Source organism: Chrysemys picta, chromosome 11 (genome assembly GCF_011386835.1).
Source record: "Chrysemys picta bellii isolate R12L10 chromosome 11, ASM1138683v2, whole genome shotgun sequence".
NCBI lineage: Eukaryota > Metazoa > Chordata > Testudines > Emydidae > Chrysemys > Chrysemys picta.
The window spans coordinates 40,762,204-40,781,185 of NC_088801.1; the positions used below are offsets into that span (position 1 = coordinate 40,762,204).

General features: G+C 45.2%; 1 pseudogene; it reads right to left on the reverse strand.

Moving 5' to 3' along the window:
- LOC101939189 (dynein axonemal heavy chain 11-like) overlaps nt 1-18,982 on the reverse strand; it is a 197,639-nt pseudogene that overhangs the window by 141,344 nt on the left and 37,313 nt on the right.

Sequence of the window (18,982 nt, forward strand, 5' to 3'; positions counted from 1 at the left end):
TTTTGGAACTCTATAAAAATAATATAAAGTGGTGACTGCCATTCAATCAATAGTTCTGTGATGTTATGTAAGGTTACTATTTGATCAATACATGATTTCTCCAGTCTGAACTCTGCCTGTTCTTGTCCTAACCTTTAATCTACTGCTTTCTTTATTCTGTCTAGAACAATGTGTGTAAATACCTTACTTGGAATAGACAGCAATTGAATGACTGTCCAGTTTTTATGCTGACTGATGTCTTTCTTTGACATCTTCACTACAATTTTCCCACTCGTTTGCTATTTTTTCTTCTTCACATATCTTTTGTGAGAGGCTTAGCAAAATGTCTACTATATTCTTTAAGTCTGCCCTAAGAACCTCCATTGGAATGTTATCCGGACCTTGTGCCTTTCCATTTTTTAACCAATTGACTGTCCTTTCTGCTTCTATTCTGCTGTTGGACCCTAGTTCAATGTCCACATCTTCTCCTTCTTCTGTATCTGGGGGATTGACCACTGGCTCGCCATTCAGTAGTTGATTATTGTACCACGTCCATATATTTAGTTGTTCTGATGTCTTCATTGTTAAATTGCCCTCATTGTCTTGAACTGCTTGGTTGGTATTTGTTTTTTGTCCTGACAACTGTCTAATGATGTTTGTGTCATTTTGTGCTGCAGCAATCTGTCCATCTGTTTCCATTTTGTCTAAAAGTCTCATTTCTCTTTTCTAACATTCTTTTTGGCCTCTTTGTTCTTTTCAGCATATTCCTCTAGAAGTCACTCTGTCTGTGTTCTTGCTTGATTTAGTATACACTTAATTTCTGAGTCTTTTTGTATTTTCTGCCATATATCCTCAGATCACAGTTGTTGTGCTGTTTCTTCCTGAATCACAGCACTTCACCACAAGTGCTAATGAAAATTTCCTATACAGGTTTCCATTACCTTTCTACTGTTCCATCATCTTCAAGCACCTGGTATCTATTTGCTAGTGCAATTCTAAACTCTTGTTGTGTTGTCATCTGTTTTAGCATGGTGATGTTATAACGTGAGCATCTTTGTCGTTCAGATCTTTTTTTTTTTTTTTCCCCTCAATTTAGTTACCATTAGTGTGTGGTCTGTTCCAACATGTGTTCTCTTCCTGCTACGTATCATCTTCTACAGTTCTTCTCCATTTGTATGGAATTGAAATGTGGTCAGTTTTGTTCCCTGTTCTGGTGACCTCCAAGTTATTTTATCAGCAAACATTTAATCATTTTAATCTATTTCACCAAGACCTTGTTTCCCCATAATTACTTCCCTGTCTTGCTCCATACTTCAGCAATCTTATCTCTAATTACCAGGAGGACCTCTCTTTTCAGGACCTTGTCTATTACGTTGTGTAGCCACCCATCCTCTTGGCTAGTTTGATTTGATGGAGCATGACACTGAATGATGGAAACTTTCTGGAACTCTGATGTAAATCATACTGTTATAATTGTTTCAAAACTGGTGCCCATTCTCTCTGGCTTTTGGCTGCCTTTCTTGAAACTGTCAAACCCACGCCACCTCTGTGTACATCACTGGCATTCAGTACCCCAGAATATAGCAGGATGTGTCCAGCTGACCAAGTTATTTGTGCTGATGTTACTCATCTCATTTCACATAGGCCTAATATATCTAGTTTATATCTGTCCATTTCTTTTGTCACTTTGAGCATTTTACCAAGGTCATATATGGGATCTCTGCCAGCAGCCAGTTCCTTTCTCCTACTGGTGGTGACTGCAGCATGATCCCCTCCCCACTCCTCTCAGAGGCGTGTGTGGTTCGAGGAGAGGAGCAGGTAGGGAGAGCATGCTGATGCTGCCACGCTGCAAAAGGCAGCATGGAAAGGAGCCAATTCCTGGCAACAGTTTCAGCCCAGGATTGCTGAGAACACGAAAGGCTCTATCCCCATCTCTGAACACCTGTTGAGAAGTGGCATATAATGTCCTATCCTGCCAACACTTAATCATATCAATAATCTTTCGTAAAAGTAACCAAAGGGACTTATGATATGAGGAAAGATTATTAAGTTAGGGGTTTGTAAGATCAGGCCCTGTGATGGGGAGTTAATGGGTATGTCTACATTGCAATTAAAAACCCACAGCCATCCCATGCCAGCTGATTCCGACTCACAGGACTCGGGCTCATGGGGCTGTTTAACTGCAGTGTAGACATTCAGGTTCAGGTAGGGTTACCATATTTCAGCAAGCAAAAAAGAGGACGGGAGGAGCCCCGCCCTAGCCCTGCCCCTGCCCCTCCCACTTCCCGCCCCCCCAGAACCCCCAACCCTCCCCCCGTTCCTTGTCCCCTGACTGCCCCCTCCTGGGACTCCTGCCCCTAACTGCCCCCCAGGACTCCACTCCCTATCTAAGCCTCCCTGCCTCTTGTCCCCTGACTGCCCCAACCCTTATCCACACCCCCACCCCCAGACAGACCCCTGGGACTCCCACGCCCCATCCAACCACTCCCCACCCCCTGACAGCCCCCCCAGAACTCCCAACCCATCTAAACCCCTCTGCTCCCTGTCCCCTGACTGCTCCGATCCCTCTCCCCACTCCTGCCCCCTGACAGCCCCCCCCAGAACTCCCAACCCATCTAAACCCCTCTGCTCCCTGTCCCCTGACTGCTCCGATCCCTCTCCGCACTCCTGCCCCCTGACAGCCCCCCCCCAGAACTCCCAACCCATCTAAACCCCTCTGCTCCCTGTCCCGACTGCTCCGATCCCTCTCCGCACTCCTGCCCCCTGACAGCCCCCCCCAGAACTCGCAACCCATCTAAACCCCTCTGCTCCCTGTCCCCTGACTGCTCCGATCCCTCTCCCCACTCCTGCCCCCTGACAGCTCCCCCCCAGAACTCCCAACCCATCTAAACCCCTCTGCTCCCTGTCCAGACTGCTCCGATCCCTCTCCGCACTCCTGCCCCCTGACAGCCCCCCCAGAACTCGCAACCCATCTAAACCCCTCTGCTCCCTGTCCCCTGACTGCTCCGATCCCTCTCCCCACTCCTGCCCCCTCACAGCCCCCCCCAGAACTCGCAACCCATCTAAACCCCTCTGCTCCCTGTCCCCTGACTGCTCCGATCCCTCTCCGCACTCCTGCCCCCTGACAGCCCCCCCAGAACTCCCAACCCATCTAAACCCCTCTGCTCCCTGTCCCCTGACTGCTCCGATCCCTCTCCCCACTCCTGCCCCCTGACAGCCCCCCCCAGAACTCCCAACCCATCTAAACCCCTCTGCTCCCTGTCCCGACTGCTCCGATCCCTCTCCGCACTCCTGCCCCCTGACAGCCCCCCCCAGAACTCCCAACCCATCTAAACCCCTCTGCTCCCTGTCCCCTGACTGCTCCGATCCCTCTCCCCACTCCTGCCCCCTGACAGCCCCCCCCAGAACTCCCAACCCATCTAAACCCCTCTGCTCCCTGTCCCCTGACTGCTCCGATCCCTCTCCGCACTCCTGCCCCCTGACAGCCCCCCCCAGAACTCCCAACCCATCTAAACCCCTCTGCTCCCTGTCCCCTGACTGCTCCGATCCCTCTCCCCACTCCTGCCCCCTGACAGCCCCCCCCAGAACTCGCAACCCATCTAAACCCCTCTGCTCCCTGTCCCCTGACTGCTCTGATCCCTCTCCCCACTCCTGCCCCGACAGCCCCCCCCCAGAACTCCCAGCCCCCCACCCCCCCGCTCCTTGTCCCCTGACTGCCCCCTCCTGGGACCCCTGCTCCTAACTGCCCTCCAGAACCCCACCCCCTACCTAAGCATCCCTGTTCCTTGTCCCCTAACTGCCCCCTCCTGAGACCCCCCCACCCTAACTGCCCCCCGCAGGATCCTACCCCCTACCTGTACCCTGACTGCCCAAAACTTTCTCCACTCCCCCCAAAAAGCCCCCCCCCATTTCTTGACTGCCCCCTCCAGAACCTCCCTGCCCCTTCTCCTGCCCCCTGGCCCCCTTACCCTGCTGCTCAGAACAGGGTGTTGGGCTCTGTGCGAGCCGAGCCGGACACGTGGCTGCGCTCCCCAGCACAACAAAACCCGGTCCCTGGCCCTGCACAGTGCTGCCGGACCGGGCTGCAGGGGAGAGCTGCCGGCTCAGAATGCAGGGCGGATCCGGCTCCTCTGCAGCTGCTCCTGAGTCCAGCCCGGGACTTTCCTGCAGCCCTCCCAGCCGCTCGCTCTGCCGGGGGAGGGGGAAATCCCGGACATTGTGAGTGCTTTACAAATTCCCCCCGGACGCTATTTTTAGCACAAAAAGGAGGACATGTCCGGGGAAATCCGGACGAATGGTAACCCTAGGTTCAGGTTGCTCTGGGACCCTGGGTCTGGCACAGCATTTTAGAATGAGCCTCCCAACAGGGGTAGACAGAATTGTACTAGCAGGGCTCATACTAGCGCTCTAAAATAGCTGTATAGACAGTGTTTCGAAGTCATGGCTCGAGCTCTGAAGTCGAGGGGGGAGAGACAGCGCAGTTCAGAGCCAAAGGTCCCGTCTGAGCTGGAACTTCAAAGCCTGAGCTATAGAGCTATTTTTTCAAGAGCTACCATGAGTCCCACTATCCCAAGTAGGTAGACCCAGGCTGGGAGGTTCGCTCCAGATCAGTCCAAAATGCGGTATAGACATACCTAAATGGTCCCTGAAGAAGAGTAGACTCACTGCTAGCACACCCCCTTATGGCTGGGCACAGTCTAGCAGGCTCTCTTTGTCTAGCACCCCTCACTAATGGCCCCTCTTCTAGTGACCTGGCCCTCTGGCCAGGTAATGTTTTAATTCCATGCCTTCTGAGGTAAAAAAAATACAACTCAAAGTCAAAAAAGTCTTAATACAAAAGCGGTTTCTGGTCCCTTTGGGGCTATCCCTTGGCCCAAAGTTTAAGCTCAGTCTTCAGCCTAAATAGTCCCTACATCAGGCTTGAACCTTTCCTTGGGCCTGGATGGGGAACACTGTCCCACTCTCTGCTCTAGGTTCTGGCCCAGGGACCCTGTATTGAGCAGCTAGGGCTGTTCCTTCAAACATGCTGCTATTTCCCTGGGCCACTTTCTACCTCTGAGCCCCTTGTGCTGCTTCCTTGAAGCTTGTGCTTAACACAGCCTCTCTTCTGGTTTCTCCCTAGGTCCTCCCAGCTCCTCCTTTCTCTTCAGGAATGTTGACCTCTCAGGACTGCCTCTCTGTGCCTCTCAACACAGGGAATAATTCCATCCCTGTAGCTTTCTTCAGTCTGCCTTCCTCAGACCCTTCCCAGACAAAGGGAACTGCCTACCTCCTCTTTCCTGGGTTTTCTCTGTGTTGGGTCCTTCTGTAGCTTTCACTGCCTTCTTTTATTAAGTTGACCCAGCTCCTGCTCAACTGGGTCTAACAACAAATCGAGCTTGATTCACCCTCCAGATGCAGCAAAGTGGGCTAATTGAGCTCTGAGACTCCTTTGTTCACCTCGTGGGGTAAACAACTAGGGTCGCCAATTTTGGTTGGAGGTATTCCTGGAGATTTTCATTGCATGACAATCTTGAATTCAAGATTAATCTTTAAATCCTGGAGACTCCAGGCCAATCCTGGAGGGTTAGCAACCCTATAGACAACCCATCACAGTCCCCCAAACTCCCACATGCCATCAGTTGTGGGCTGTATCCTTGGAGAGGAGAATGCGGCAGGGAAGAGGAAATTGTAGTTGGGACAATGTCTGACAGCCATCCCAGCATGTGTGCCATAGATTTGCCTTCTCCCTGCCCCTTTTGCAGGCAAAGTGAGTCAATGGAGGAGGGGGAGTAGGGAGAAAATAGTCCCTGTAATCTTCCAAACACAGAGACTGTGACTGCGCCTGGCCCTTACACAAAAGCGTGCTTAGGAAGGCTCCCTGCACTCCCCTCTTGCACATCTATATAAGCGCCAGGGACAACCTGGCTCATGAAACTGGAAAAAAAGCTAGTAAGTGCTAAGAAATTATATTACAAAGCTTAATCTGTGTTGCCTATGCACCACATACTATTTGTTCCATGTGTTTGTGTTACCTTTCTGATGCCACGCCATATCTAGAGCTCTGAGGTTGTCAGCTATCAGACTAAGGAGGGTCAGGACAATTAAGTGCTTAGATGGAAGATACTCAGAAAAACCTAGGAGCTGCAGAAAGGGATGATGAGGATTACATTCCCCCCCCCCCCCCCCCCAAGATACCCAACCAATGCTCCAGCAAAGTGCTGTAGTACAATGTGTTGAAAAGGTGCCATTTTTCACATGGGAAGTTAGTTCTACTTGTGTTCAGTGTCCAAATTCTAGCTTGAACAACTATATATTGCCTACTACATATTTCCCACTCCTCTAAAATCAATGGAGAAATTACCTTTAATCATGCCGAATGGCTGCTGCATTTCAGTGCTAACTGAGCAAAAGCTCAATAGGATCCTTCTACACATGAAGTATTAATATGATTTTAGAAAGTTAGATTCAGACTGGCTGTGGTGTCATTCACAACTCATTAAACACTTGTACAACTGTACACTTGTAAATGCTGTTTCATAATAGCAATACAGCTCTATGTGCACTGTATTTCTAGTGACTACAGAGCTACTTTGGTGATTAATATCACTTGAACTTCAACTTTCTGCCTTTCAAGCCACCCAGAATCATACAACTACTGTCCAGATATATGCAGTTTCTCTTATTACTTAATTACAGATCATACCTGGAGAGGGACATCTGGTTCCATTTCAATGTCTGGAATTCTTTTCCAGCCCACAGAGTAAAATTTCTTTGTATCAGGGTCAATGATGTAATCAAAAACTGTCCCTTGGGAAGGAAATGTTATTGTTCTCATTTCTTTGATCCACCACCCGCTAAACTCCACATGATCAATTAGCTGAAAAAACCAAAACAAAGGAAGACTAGTCCTTATATATTTCTACTCTACAATAGCAATAGAGAGAGGTATCTCAAATGGTTCATGGGCTCATCTCCACATCCAGTGCTTTCCCAATACTTCCCCAAAACTCATCTGAACCACTATCCTCTGAAAATTGGCTAACACTCATGAGATCAGACTTTTTTTTATTTTGAAGTCTCCTGTGCAGCCTGCTTTCAGCTATAGTAGAAATTCTGCAAGAATATAGCTTTTTTCATAATATTTTGTCATTTATCATTTCAAACAAAAATCACAAAGGGCAGAATTACATGAGAATTATAGCAAACAAACAAACAAAGGGAGATTGGATGGCTTAGCAGGTTGGTGCCTGCATGTGAACCCTTTCATTCCTTGGTTGCTGGTTCAAATTTAGTTCCACTCACTATTGTGTCCCATATTACAAAAGTTCCTTAAATCAAAGAACTAAGACTTGATACCAAGGTACATAAACTATGAAATTTTATATCGCTTATTAAACTCTCAAAATCTAGCCTCAGCATGCTCTAGAGTCATTGAACAAAATGGGTATAATATCTCCTTTGGTTATTTGAAAGTCCTGCTGAGGAATCTGAAGTAAATATCCCCAAAATGATAGTTAGTTGTAACTAAAAGCTGTTAACACCTGACAGCTATTGGTTGGTCTATGGCAGTGGTCCCCAACCTTTTTGTGGCCAGGAGCACATTCATGTTTTCAGAAGTGTGTGGCGGGCGCCAACAATTTTTCAAGGCTTATTTTGTATTTGTACATTAAATAATACGAAAAACATCATATTTAATATTACATAATATATGAATCCAGAGAGAAGAGAGAAGCCGGAGAGAAGCCGCGAGGACAGAGAACACCGGTGCCCGCAGCCCTGGAGTACTCTGTCCCCAGCAGGCGCGGGGCCCCCGGTTTCTCTCCCCTGTTGGGCACTAGGCGGGCCCCGCGCCTGCTGGGACAGGGCTGGCTCAAGGTTTTTTGCCGCCCCAAGCAAAAAAATGTTTGGCTCCCCCCCAAGCCCTGGGCTCTCCTCCCCCCCACCGTACCCTCCCCCACCCGCACACGAATGCACATGGAAGGCATAGGGTCTAACCCTCAAACCTTGTACCCGGAAAGGGATGGCAATCTAGTAAAGAGGGTTCAGGCAGAAGAGCAGGTGTGGTGCTGCTTGGGGGTGCTACACTGGCAGAGAAGCGGGGTGTGATCTACTCACGGAGGAGGATGGAAGAGGAGAGGGGGTATCAGGAGGGTTGCGGGAGAAGAGATGCAGGGGAAGGGGGAGGTGTGGGAGGAGAAGGCTGGGGGAGGGTACAAGGGGAGAGGTGCAGGTGAAGGGACAGTACAAGGGAAAGGGGTTTGGCGAAGGAGCGATCGGGGGAGATACAAGTGAAGAGACTGTGAGCGGGATGGGGGGTGCAAAGGCTGAGAGGGGCAGGTGCTGACAGCTGCTTCCCCAGCCCCGTGCAGGCAGAGCCGAAAGGACGGACACAGACCCCCAGGTGCCCGAGCCGTGGGGGTCCTCCGGCGGGGCAGTATCCCCCGCTGCCCCGCTCGGAGCCAGGCTCTGCCTCTCCCCGCCCCCTGGCGCTGTGGGGGCCCGGGGCAAGCAGTGCGGGGCTGAGGCAGGGGAGGTGCATGGCAGGCTGGGTCCGGGGGCAGGAGGGGGCAAGCTCCTTGGCAGCTTGGGTTGCCCAGCCACTCGCCCCATCAGCATGCGAGCCGGGATCCGCACCCCCTGCCCAGCGGCGCCCTGCACAGCCCAATCGGGCGGGGAAACACCGCGCCGCCCTGGGGAGACTCAGAGCAGCAGCAGTGGCGGTAGCGGCAGCAGGACCCCTCCTCCCTCCCTGCATCCCAGGCCCCACTTCCCTCCCTCCCTGGCTCCTCACACACTCCGGGAGCCCCTCTCGCCGCCACAGCCTGGACTCGGCTCCAGGGGATGATGCTCTGGCTCTCCAGCGTCAGGGCTCTGGCCAGGGCCGGCTCCCGGCTTTTTGTTGCCTCAAGCAGCCCCGGAGTTCTCTGTCCCCAGCAGGCGCGGGGCCACACCTTCTCTCCCCTGCTGGGCACTAGGCGGGCACACATAAATGCCTCGACGGGCGCCATGGCGCCCACAGGCACCGTGTTGGGGACCACTAGTCTATGGCATGAGAAATGAGTTGGTCAGTTCAGGCCAGTTCTCAGTGGTCAGGTCTAAACACCACAAAACATGTGATCACTGCTGGCACTCAGCAAAGTGGGCACTGAGCTGTGGGGAGAATTGAAAGGTCTAGGTAGGATGGTGTGCCCATTGGAGAGGACATGCAGATGGGAAAAGGGAGCTATTATCAGATTAAAGTTACTTTTCAATGTATAATGTAGGTTTAATATTTATTGTAATGCTGGCTAAATGAAACAAACATAGCAAATAGACACCATTTATTTCATTGTTAAGATGTACACAAGAGATTCAGTCTCCGGCACTTATTATTTAAATAATATGTCCCTTGTAACCAGACTGAAACCATGTCTTTGTAGCTTGCAGTCCTGAGTAATGAAATGTGCATGTGACGTGAAGAACCTGCAAGGATTTCAAGAATGGAACAATTACAGAAATATTGTATCCTCCTTTGGCTTCAGTCACTCACCTGATCCTGGAAGAGAGCTCCACTGAAAGCCTGGATGCTTGCAAATGCAAAATGTATTTCATAGAGTTCACAAGGAGAGTCTGGGGAGTATTCTGGTATCAGAAGGCAATCCAATAAAAAGCATAAAGTCTACAGTAAAGAAAACAGGTCAGAGGCTTTGTTAAAGTTCACAGATTTTTTGAAATTATTATTAATTTAAATTAAATAATAAATAATAAATTTCCAGTTCTCTCGCTCCTTTTATTGAGACATCAAAGACGTCTTTACAAATATTAAACATTTACATCACCATGAGGTAATTGTAACTACTTTCTAGATCGATAAACAGAAGCACCTCAGAGGCAAAGAGTTGTGACTATAACTCAGGAATCCTGACACCTAGTCCTTGCACTAACCAGCAGACCACTCTTCCCCCAATAGCTGTTTCAAAAATATAATACGGAAATGCTAATGATTAGGGCCTATGCCACAGCTCATTGAAGTCAATAGAAGACATCCACTGTCTTTGGATCAGGACCTATATGAATAAACTTTTAGTATTTTATTACAAAATTAAAAATAAAATTAGGATTAATAGTTTCCGTTTAAAGAAAAATACAAACACTTAACATTAAATGAGTGTAAGGGATTTACATGTCAGGGGCGCCTGAATCAAAAACCTGGATCCAAACACAACGTAACTTTGCGGTGTTCAAAAGCCTGGACCAGATCTGAATTTTGCAGCTTGAGCCCAGCACTAGTATGTTATTCATAAAGATTTGTTTTTACTTCTTTCCATTCTTTTTCACAACTGAGCCATTTGATCCAGAGAGTATTTTAAAAAAAAAAAATCTCACTGACTTGCTCTGAAACTCACTACAGAGTGTAACACCTGCGCTTTCATATAAAAATGTCCAAGAAATCTTTTTTTTTTTAATTTATTGAGGTTTTGGTCTAATTATCCATACGTCCCAGAAGCCCTCTCTATAGCAATTCCCATTGTTTGCCATGATCATTACTGATCGGGGTAGAACTGACCAACTGCAGGCTTCCTTGCTTCTGAACTGTGCCAGCAAGCCACTTACGACTCCAGCAGATTTTTTTTAGTTCAATGAGAATTTAATAATCTGGTTTTTTTTCTTTGAGAATTTCCCTTCCAAAAAAGGGTCATTGCTCAACATGAGGAACAAATTGCTGCCCTCACAAGAGATGGCAGAAAGTGAACTGTGCTTCTCAGAAGCAGAGAATCATCTGACAAACGGCAGCACCAGATCACAAAAATCACTGGGTTTTTTCCTTCCCATTAAAATGCAGTACACTTGCATACTGTAATGAGTTCTCATGGATTCTAGAGCAGAACAATGGACTTTAATTTGAAAAAGGAATGCTGTAGTTTGTTATAAATGTTCAGAGTCTCCCAAGCATTCCAGCATTTGTACAGATAGATATTTGACACACAGGACATCATTTCTTTAAGTGGTGTGATCTTAGTGCCAAATCCTGCCCTGTGATGTGGGGATGTGTTAGGCAAGCAGTAAATGCCGGCTCAGAGCACCACAGCCCTAAGGGGACATGGTCTGTCAGCTAGGGTGCAATTAGGCTTCCTAACCAGCTAGCCATCATGGCTGCTGGCAGCAGTATGGGGAGGGCACACTGCTCCTTTCCAAAAGAACAACATTCACCGGCCTATTCCACGGGCCCTCCTGTAGTATCCTGCCCTGCATTGACAGGATAGCTCCAGAAACATGGCCAGAGCCACTCCCTCCTCTGCTCCCATTTGCTAAGGGCAGGGTTGGATCCTAAATATAGATTTAGGGCTGTTTTCTAACTACTCTCACGTGATTCAAAAAAGCAACGTTCATATTATGTTCTGCAAATGAGATGAGGTTAAGAAACAAGCATTTTAGCAAAATACTCTGGAGAACCTGGACAGGCTGACACAATAATATTTTATGTCGGGGGTGTCTATTATTCTGTAATAGTACTGAACAAATGGTATTAAAATTTCTAATTAAGAAACTGATGGCTGAAGAGAAACAATTATATTTCACAGAGAGAAAACAACTAAACATGAATGACACTAACCTGCACGCCTTGCTCTGAAGCAACACTAGGTGACGGAAAACAGGGAAACTCTCCTTAAAGAATTCACAAACTAAGCATGGCAGGTGATGACAGTTGAACATTAGAGGGATATGGGATGGAAAGACATAGAAATCATAGAAATGCAGGGCTGGAAGAGACCTTGAGAAGTCATCAAGTCCAGCCCACAGAGCTGAGGACTGTCCCTGACAGGTGTTTGTACATCCCATTCTCAAAAACCTCCAGTCATGGGGATTCCACATGAGCTACAGTAATATGATTGCATGGCAGCTTGTGTTAATCACACTTTGTGTAAGTTTTACTGGGTTTTTTCTAGGTAAGTAATGTGTGAAGGTCAGCCTGTGCTAAAAAAGCATCTCACAGGTGAGTGGTGGTGGTGAAGTGATGGTGGTAGTAAAATTCTACCATCACACTGACAGAAAGGCTTTTCTCTTCAACTACCTACTTCTGCTCTAACCTTTTTGGCTAAATCCAGCAAACTGAGCCATGTGATGCTGTTTATAATGTGGATTGATGTTTGGTAATTGGATTGAAAACATCAAAGTATTTCATTTAGGATTGATCTCATAAATCCCAAATCCAAAAATAGGGGCTGGGTAAAATTTTCATCTTATTTCTTAAGTCTTATTTCTTAAGTCTTCTTTGGGCTCAGAACAAACAACACTTCTTCACTATTACTGAGGGGAAATGGCAGTAAAAGGTAGAGCTTTAAATTAGAGAAGCTTATATTGAATGAGTATGTTATAGGAATATGTACTTATACAAACTCAGCACAGGTATTGAGGGAGTCATAATTCAGTTTTGGTGCTTAAGTGTCATTGGCTATTTGGGCAATATTCATGTCCCTGAACATTCATTGGATCAGAGTGCAAAAACGGGCAAATCTGAATTATATGAATATTAGAGAGACAGCCCTGCTGTCCAAAAGTAGATCTGGTTAATACTGAGTGATAGGAGAGACAAATCAAAGGCAGGTGGAAAGCCCGAAGAGAGAGAATGTACTAATACAAATGGATAGGACTAACAAGAGGCTGCCCTAGAAACTCAATAAGAGATGGAGAAGATGGGACATACTTTAACTTACCGTTGGCTGCAGTTTCACTCTGTAGTGGTTTGCACATTGTGTGTGTGTGTGTGTGTGTGTGTGTGTGCGCACACGCGCGTGCGCATGTGCGAAATTACATACTTTGGTATGTAATTAAAACAACATGAAACCTTGTTATCTAACTATTTTAGGTAGAACAGCTATTGTTATTTAGTACTCAGACTATCTGCCAATGCAAGAAGACTACTTATCTGGACATTAGTCCGGGTATCCTTAGATGGCATGCAGGAGGATTGCCCATGTACTTGCCAGCCTCTGCACGGGAGTTGGGGTGCTGGTGGGGGATAAATAAGGTTTATTTACACAAGAAAAAAATCGCGGCATTAAATAAATGATCACTGAGCTCCAGGGTGTTGGTGAAAGGAAGAAGGAACAGTGACTTCACTGAAGGGGGCTTTTAGGCAGGGGCATGTTAGTGTACTACACATGTCACACTGCCTGCACGCATAACTGTTTGCTATATCCCAGGCTCAGCTTAAATGTAGCCCATGGAAATTGACCTTTTCCACATGCCAGGGGCAGTGCCTATCATTAGTGACAGCATCACACTCCTCTATTGCTCTCTAAAACATTATAAAATCCATTAAAATAACGCCAAAGATCATATCACAGAACTTGCAAATCCAGACTAAATAAATAATACAAAGAAGAATGAAAATCAGGCCTTCACATACGCAGACAAATATCAGGAGTATTGCACATCCCTAAAACAAATGATACACATTCTAAAATCTTTGGGTAGATAATAGAAAGTCATAATGCAGATGCCCAACAAAGGATGAGAAGGTTGCAAATATATGTACCCTGGCAGTCAGCCAAAACCAGCAATTTCTGTGGATTCACACATGGAACATACCTGACTGCATATATGCTGTAGACAGTGCCCCAGTCAACAGCATGACTGCAGACAGGCATATGCCATATGTTCCACGGCACTGTACACTTAGTTTCTTGGAAGCAACATTTTCTGTTTTCCATAAGATATTTTATTACCATTATATTTAACTGCACCTGCTGTGTTAGTGATCAGTCTTTGTGCCTTGACACTTTTAACTGGAGAGGGTGGGGACTACTTTGTGGCAGTCCATGGTAAAGTGAGCTGAAAGAGGCCATGCACTGGTATCAGCTCTCAGAGTCACTGTGTCTGAAGCAGAAAGAATGTCTCAAGCATTGGGAGAATAAACACACCAGCAACAGACTTTGGTAAGGCACATATTGCAGTCCCTCCAGCGCCAGCCCAGCACCAACAACTGGTGCAGGTGAAGAATGGTGCCATCTTCTTTTTGATGCAAGAAATAGCTACAAAATGCTGTGCATGAAACCATTGCTTCATCGCAATGAGGTTCTACCCCACCAAGTGTGAAATACTCAAATGTTCTTTTAAAAATCAGAACTGATGAAAAACATCAGAGTGAAGATTCTGTTGTTGTTGTTGTTACCTGGACCATGCTGCTTTGGTGTGGAATTGGGGTGATAGTCTGGTGCAACTTAAAAACTTTCTCCAAACAATAAGGAACATACGTGACAAACAGGATGGTCAGATTTGTTCTTTCAGACTCTGCCTTGCCAGTCTCAATCAAACTAGTTACATATCTACAGAAATAAAACATTTTTAAAATTGCCAGGAGCAATGAAATGAATACAAATAATGTTAGCTATCAAGAATTTACACTGATAGCATGAATAGCTTCTATTGCTGAAAACCCTGCTCTCACATCCTAGGGCAGAACTTGGCCAAGAGGGATTTACTTATTCTCTTCTGGTTTAAAATGTTCAACTTCGTATATTGTTAGTGAGTTATGTCCAGAAACCACAAAGTGTGATACACTCTTAACTCTCATTGGCTTCCCAATGGGATTTGACAGTGCTCAGCACTGGGCATGCAATTTGCTACACTGCCTCACTTTGTTGCTAGTTCTTTTATATCAGCATTTCCTACTCAATAGTCCAGATGGTTTTTGCTTGAGCGATTACCCCTCCCACACAACTGCTGGTGAACACCTGGAGGGCTGTAACCTAGTTGAGAACCACTATCTTGACCATTGCAGACAATCTGTAGGGATTTTAATCTAAGCACTGCTCTGGTAGTTGCAGTATTAGTTACGTAGTCCTGCTGAATTAGCAGCTTTCCTGCCACATCAGTGAACTGGATTGTTCAGAATTAAATCCTCAAATAAGACATTAACACAGTTTTAAAAGTCTATTACCATTCAGATGACTTTGAAACCTGCCAACAGCAACCAGTTCACTACAAACCAAAGCAAAGGTACCAGCAGGATACAATACAATTTTCACATTTTATCAGCTGTGAAAACTGGTTTCAAATTCAAATAAAAATGGAGCTACCTGTGGCTCACTTTCAACCAGCTGTAAAGCTGGCAGACAATGTCATCAACCAGCAACAATTGTGTGACTTAATACATCTTTTCTGTTGTCTTTGCTATCAATGTATAGCTTTGAGTTGAGCAATATTTGTGACTGCACATTTGCATTACAGATAAAATGTGCTCTCGTTTTATTTACTTGCAGTAGGACAAATCCAGACCTGGTATAAGAAGGTGCAAGTCAATGGAATTGCATTCCCTGGCTCCAGTGATAAGCTTGGCTCAACATTCTTATTTCATTTTAACTTACTAACAGAAAACCAGTTCTAATATTAGCTTACAGTAGAAATCACATGGTGACATAAATAATTCTCTTCTTGTTGACTCCATGAGGAGTCCTCTGGCTGTGAACTATGCCCAGCTGTGGTAAATAATCCTAATAAATATCAGAGAACATTGTAAATAATAATATGTGGCTACAGTGCATTTTTAACCAAAGTCAGTATGGGGGTGAATATTCAAGTCAGCGTGAAAAAATGTAACCATGCAACTCCTATTAAAGTGTCTGTGTGTATAATTCATGGACAGTGAATCCAAAAATGTTTTACACAATTAAACGATACAGAATATCAAAAGAGTCATGTATAAATTAGAGAATATACTCGCAAAATATCCTATCATGGTGAATTCAAGCCTATGCCATGTACAGAATATATACAGATATGTATACATGTTGGAGTATATCTGGGGCTGAATGCATCCCTGTATTCACATGGTACACAATATTGTAATAATCTTTGTACAAAATATGCCTTGTGAGGTATTATTTGAAAATTAACAACTCACCAGTCAATAATATCACGATGAAATGTGTGTTGCAACATTGCATATAAAGTTATAATATAAAATGAAATTAGGTCTGAAATATGTTTACCAAACAAGTCTGGATAAACCAGTTTCTCAAAGACAAAGGACAAGCCAGCTGTCATCAAAGGTGATGGGAAATCACCAATGAAGCAGCCATTCTTTTGGCAAGGAAGGAGGGCAGGAACAAACAGATCTGCACCTTAGCAAACACAAGCATGAAAGCTCTTTCACCATGAGACTGCATGACTCCAAACTCACAACGGGAATCTAGGGGTATTCCTCAGGAAAAGGCATTTCAAAGGGTGACTGAACTTCAAAAGCGATGGGAAAAACACCCCAAGTTCTCTCCCCCCCTATCCATCTCTTGGTCTTTTTCACCTAAGAAAACAAAAGAAACAGCCGTTGGACTTTGGGAGCAGATCTTGGCCTCAGAATTTGGTCAGCAATGTTACTGGAAACATGAAGAAAGGGACTTCACCTTAAACCAAGTCTAGTTTGTTAAGTTTTAGTACTAGTGTTTTATCTTTATTTCTCTTGTAACCATTTCTGACTTTAATGCTTTATACTAGTACATACTCAAAATCTATTTTCTTGTATTTAAATAAACTTGTTTTATTCTTTAATCAAAACTAATCTGGTGTTGTGAACTGTGGGGGTAACAGACTGTTTTATATTGATTCCCTTAGAGGGGCAATGGCCCTAAAATATCTGAAGTGACCAGGAAAGGAATGGACAGTGCAGAACACGTTGCGGGGGAGGGGGATTTGAGACTTGGAGTGTGTTGGGGTCACCTTGCAAAGAGCAATCATGGCTGCTAGAAGCCAGTGTGTGGCTGGTGTTTGCTGCTGGGTTGCTGGGGTTAGAGTTGCTGGACCAGGGCTGTGGCTATACACAGACACTCTGGGTGTGACCTGCATGCTGGCAGGGTGTTTGTGAGCAGCCCAGGTGGGAGCCACAGCAGCAAAACATTGTGAGGCACCCTGGATTGCAGGGCAAGGGTGACACAGGCCCTCACTGGTCCAGATTGTACCCCGGAATGTCATAACACCCACACACACACACGCCCAAATTGTGGCATTTAGCTATTAACCCCAATACGGGAAGGTGGGAGCCACATTGACCAGTGCAAAGTTTGGAGAGGGATCATGTTATAGCACCTTCTCCTTCCTGTATCAGCTTGAAGAGTGGGGTTGAAGAAGCAATCAAATGGATGGAGAAGATTGTTCTTCTCACCACCCATGCACCAGAAGCAGTATGGGAGATTTTGTGCATCTCTTTGAGGCATGATCTTGTCAGTACTCTTCGTGATGCACTGCAGCTACACACAATCTAGCCCTTTTGAATCAGAGCATATGGGACCAGATTCTGATCTCAGTTATACTGCTGTAAATCCAGAGTAATTTCACTGGGGTAAATCTGGAAGTAATTTCACTGAAGATTATGTGGATTTGGGCCTTCTGCCTTTAATCTGTGCATGGTTTTAAATTTGCAGATATATATCAGTCAATAATTAAACAATCCTTTGCTAAAAGACTAATCAGTAGCTATTATTAATCTGATAACCATACTCACAGACTCCAACCCAGGTCCTGTTTGTTCACACAGAAGATGCCAGCTCTGGAGACTGTAGCTGGAGTCGCTGCCTGAAGATGGTTGATAGCAAACATTTAGTTGCTTTGATATTGTTAATGAAGTACATTCATTACTTGCTAGAGTTAAAATCTAAACAGAAAATCACTTTCAGAATTCACTGTCACAATTCCATGATGTTTTAAAATGAATGTAGTATTTGCATACATAAGTCTCATGTAGCACACTTCTTTGCTATATCAACTACAACTGATACAAGAATATGATGTTACTTGTGAAACACTGAAGTGATTTGATAGAGACAAGGTAGATGAGGTAATTTTTTTTTTATTGGATCAAGTTCTGCTGGTGTATGCTATGAGCTTTCAAGCTCCCCAGAGCTTTCCTTCAGGTCTCGGGAAGGAAGAGAAGTGTCTGAGCTAAATACAAGCTGGGACAGATTGTTAAGCAAAAAAGGTAACACACGTTGGAGGCAGTTGCTTGAAATGAAGTGAGCAAAGGTGAGCAAATAAAGGGTTTGAAGTGGGCAATTAAGGGCAGCAGGCAGTGTGGTGTGTTACAAATTGTTGTAATGAGCCATAAAACCAGTGTCCCTGTTAAGTTCATGGTTTTTAGTGTCTAACAGAGTTATGAATTTAAGTTCCCAGGCTCATCTTCGGAAGGTGTTGTGCAAGCTTCCCTTGAGGAAAAGTATTGAAAGATCAGATAAAGAATGATCACTTTGTGAAAAATGCTTGCCCACAAGTGATATGGTGTTTTTGTCTTATTATTCATTGGAGAGTATAGAGATTGTCTGGTTTCAGCCGCATAGTTGTTAGCGAGGCATTTACTGCACTGGATGAGGTACACCACATGTTGTGATAAGCATGTGTAGGACCCATGAATCCTGAAAGGCATGTTGTGGGGGGTATTGATCACTATAGTAGTGGAAATGGCTGCAGGTTTTGCATCTGTTGTTCTGGTGCCACTTTGAGCTCTGGGTAGCTCAGAGGCTTGTATCTTCCACCTACAGAAGTTGGTCCTATAGAAGGTATTACCTCACCTACCTGGTCTCTTTCATATCCTGGTACAAACACGTCTACATCACCACAAACAACTGTCAGTTTAACAGTTTAACAGGTAGACCTTTTCACCATAGCTATTCTATACTACAAACATTGAAAGAACCACACGTGTCTTAATGACTTTTCAGTTCTTTCTCGTATCATGGGTCCATGGAAACTGTAACTAGTGGAAGCCATTTTCCACTCTTACCAACCCTGATTTTTTTCCCGTTCCCCCTAACTTGCATAACAAAGCTCTTTGGTCTAACATTTTCTCTGCCAGTCCCAGGCTAGAGAAAAATCCTTTTTTCTCTTAAGTTTGAGAATAATCAAACGAGCTATTTTTCATTGTTAATCTTAGAACCATTTTCAAAAAATGAAAAAAACACCATTTTGAACTACATTTTGTCTTTTAATAACCAAAATTACTTAGGTTAAAGACTTCTAACTTGTTTTATACATTGATCTTCAAAAAACAAAA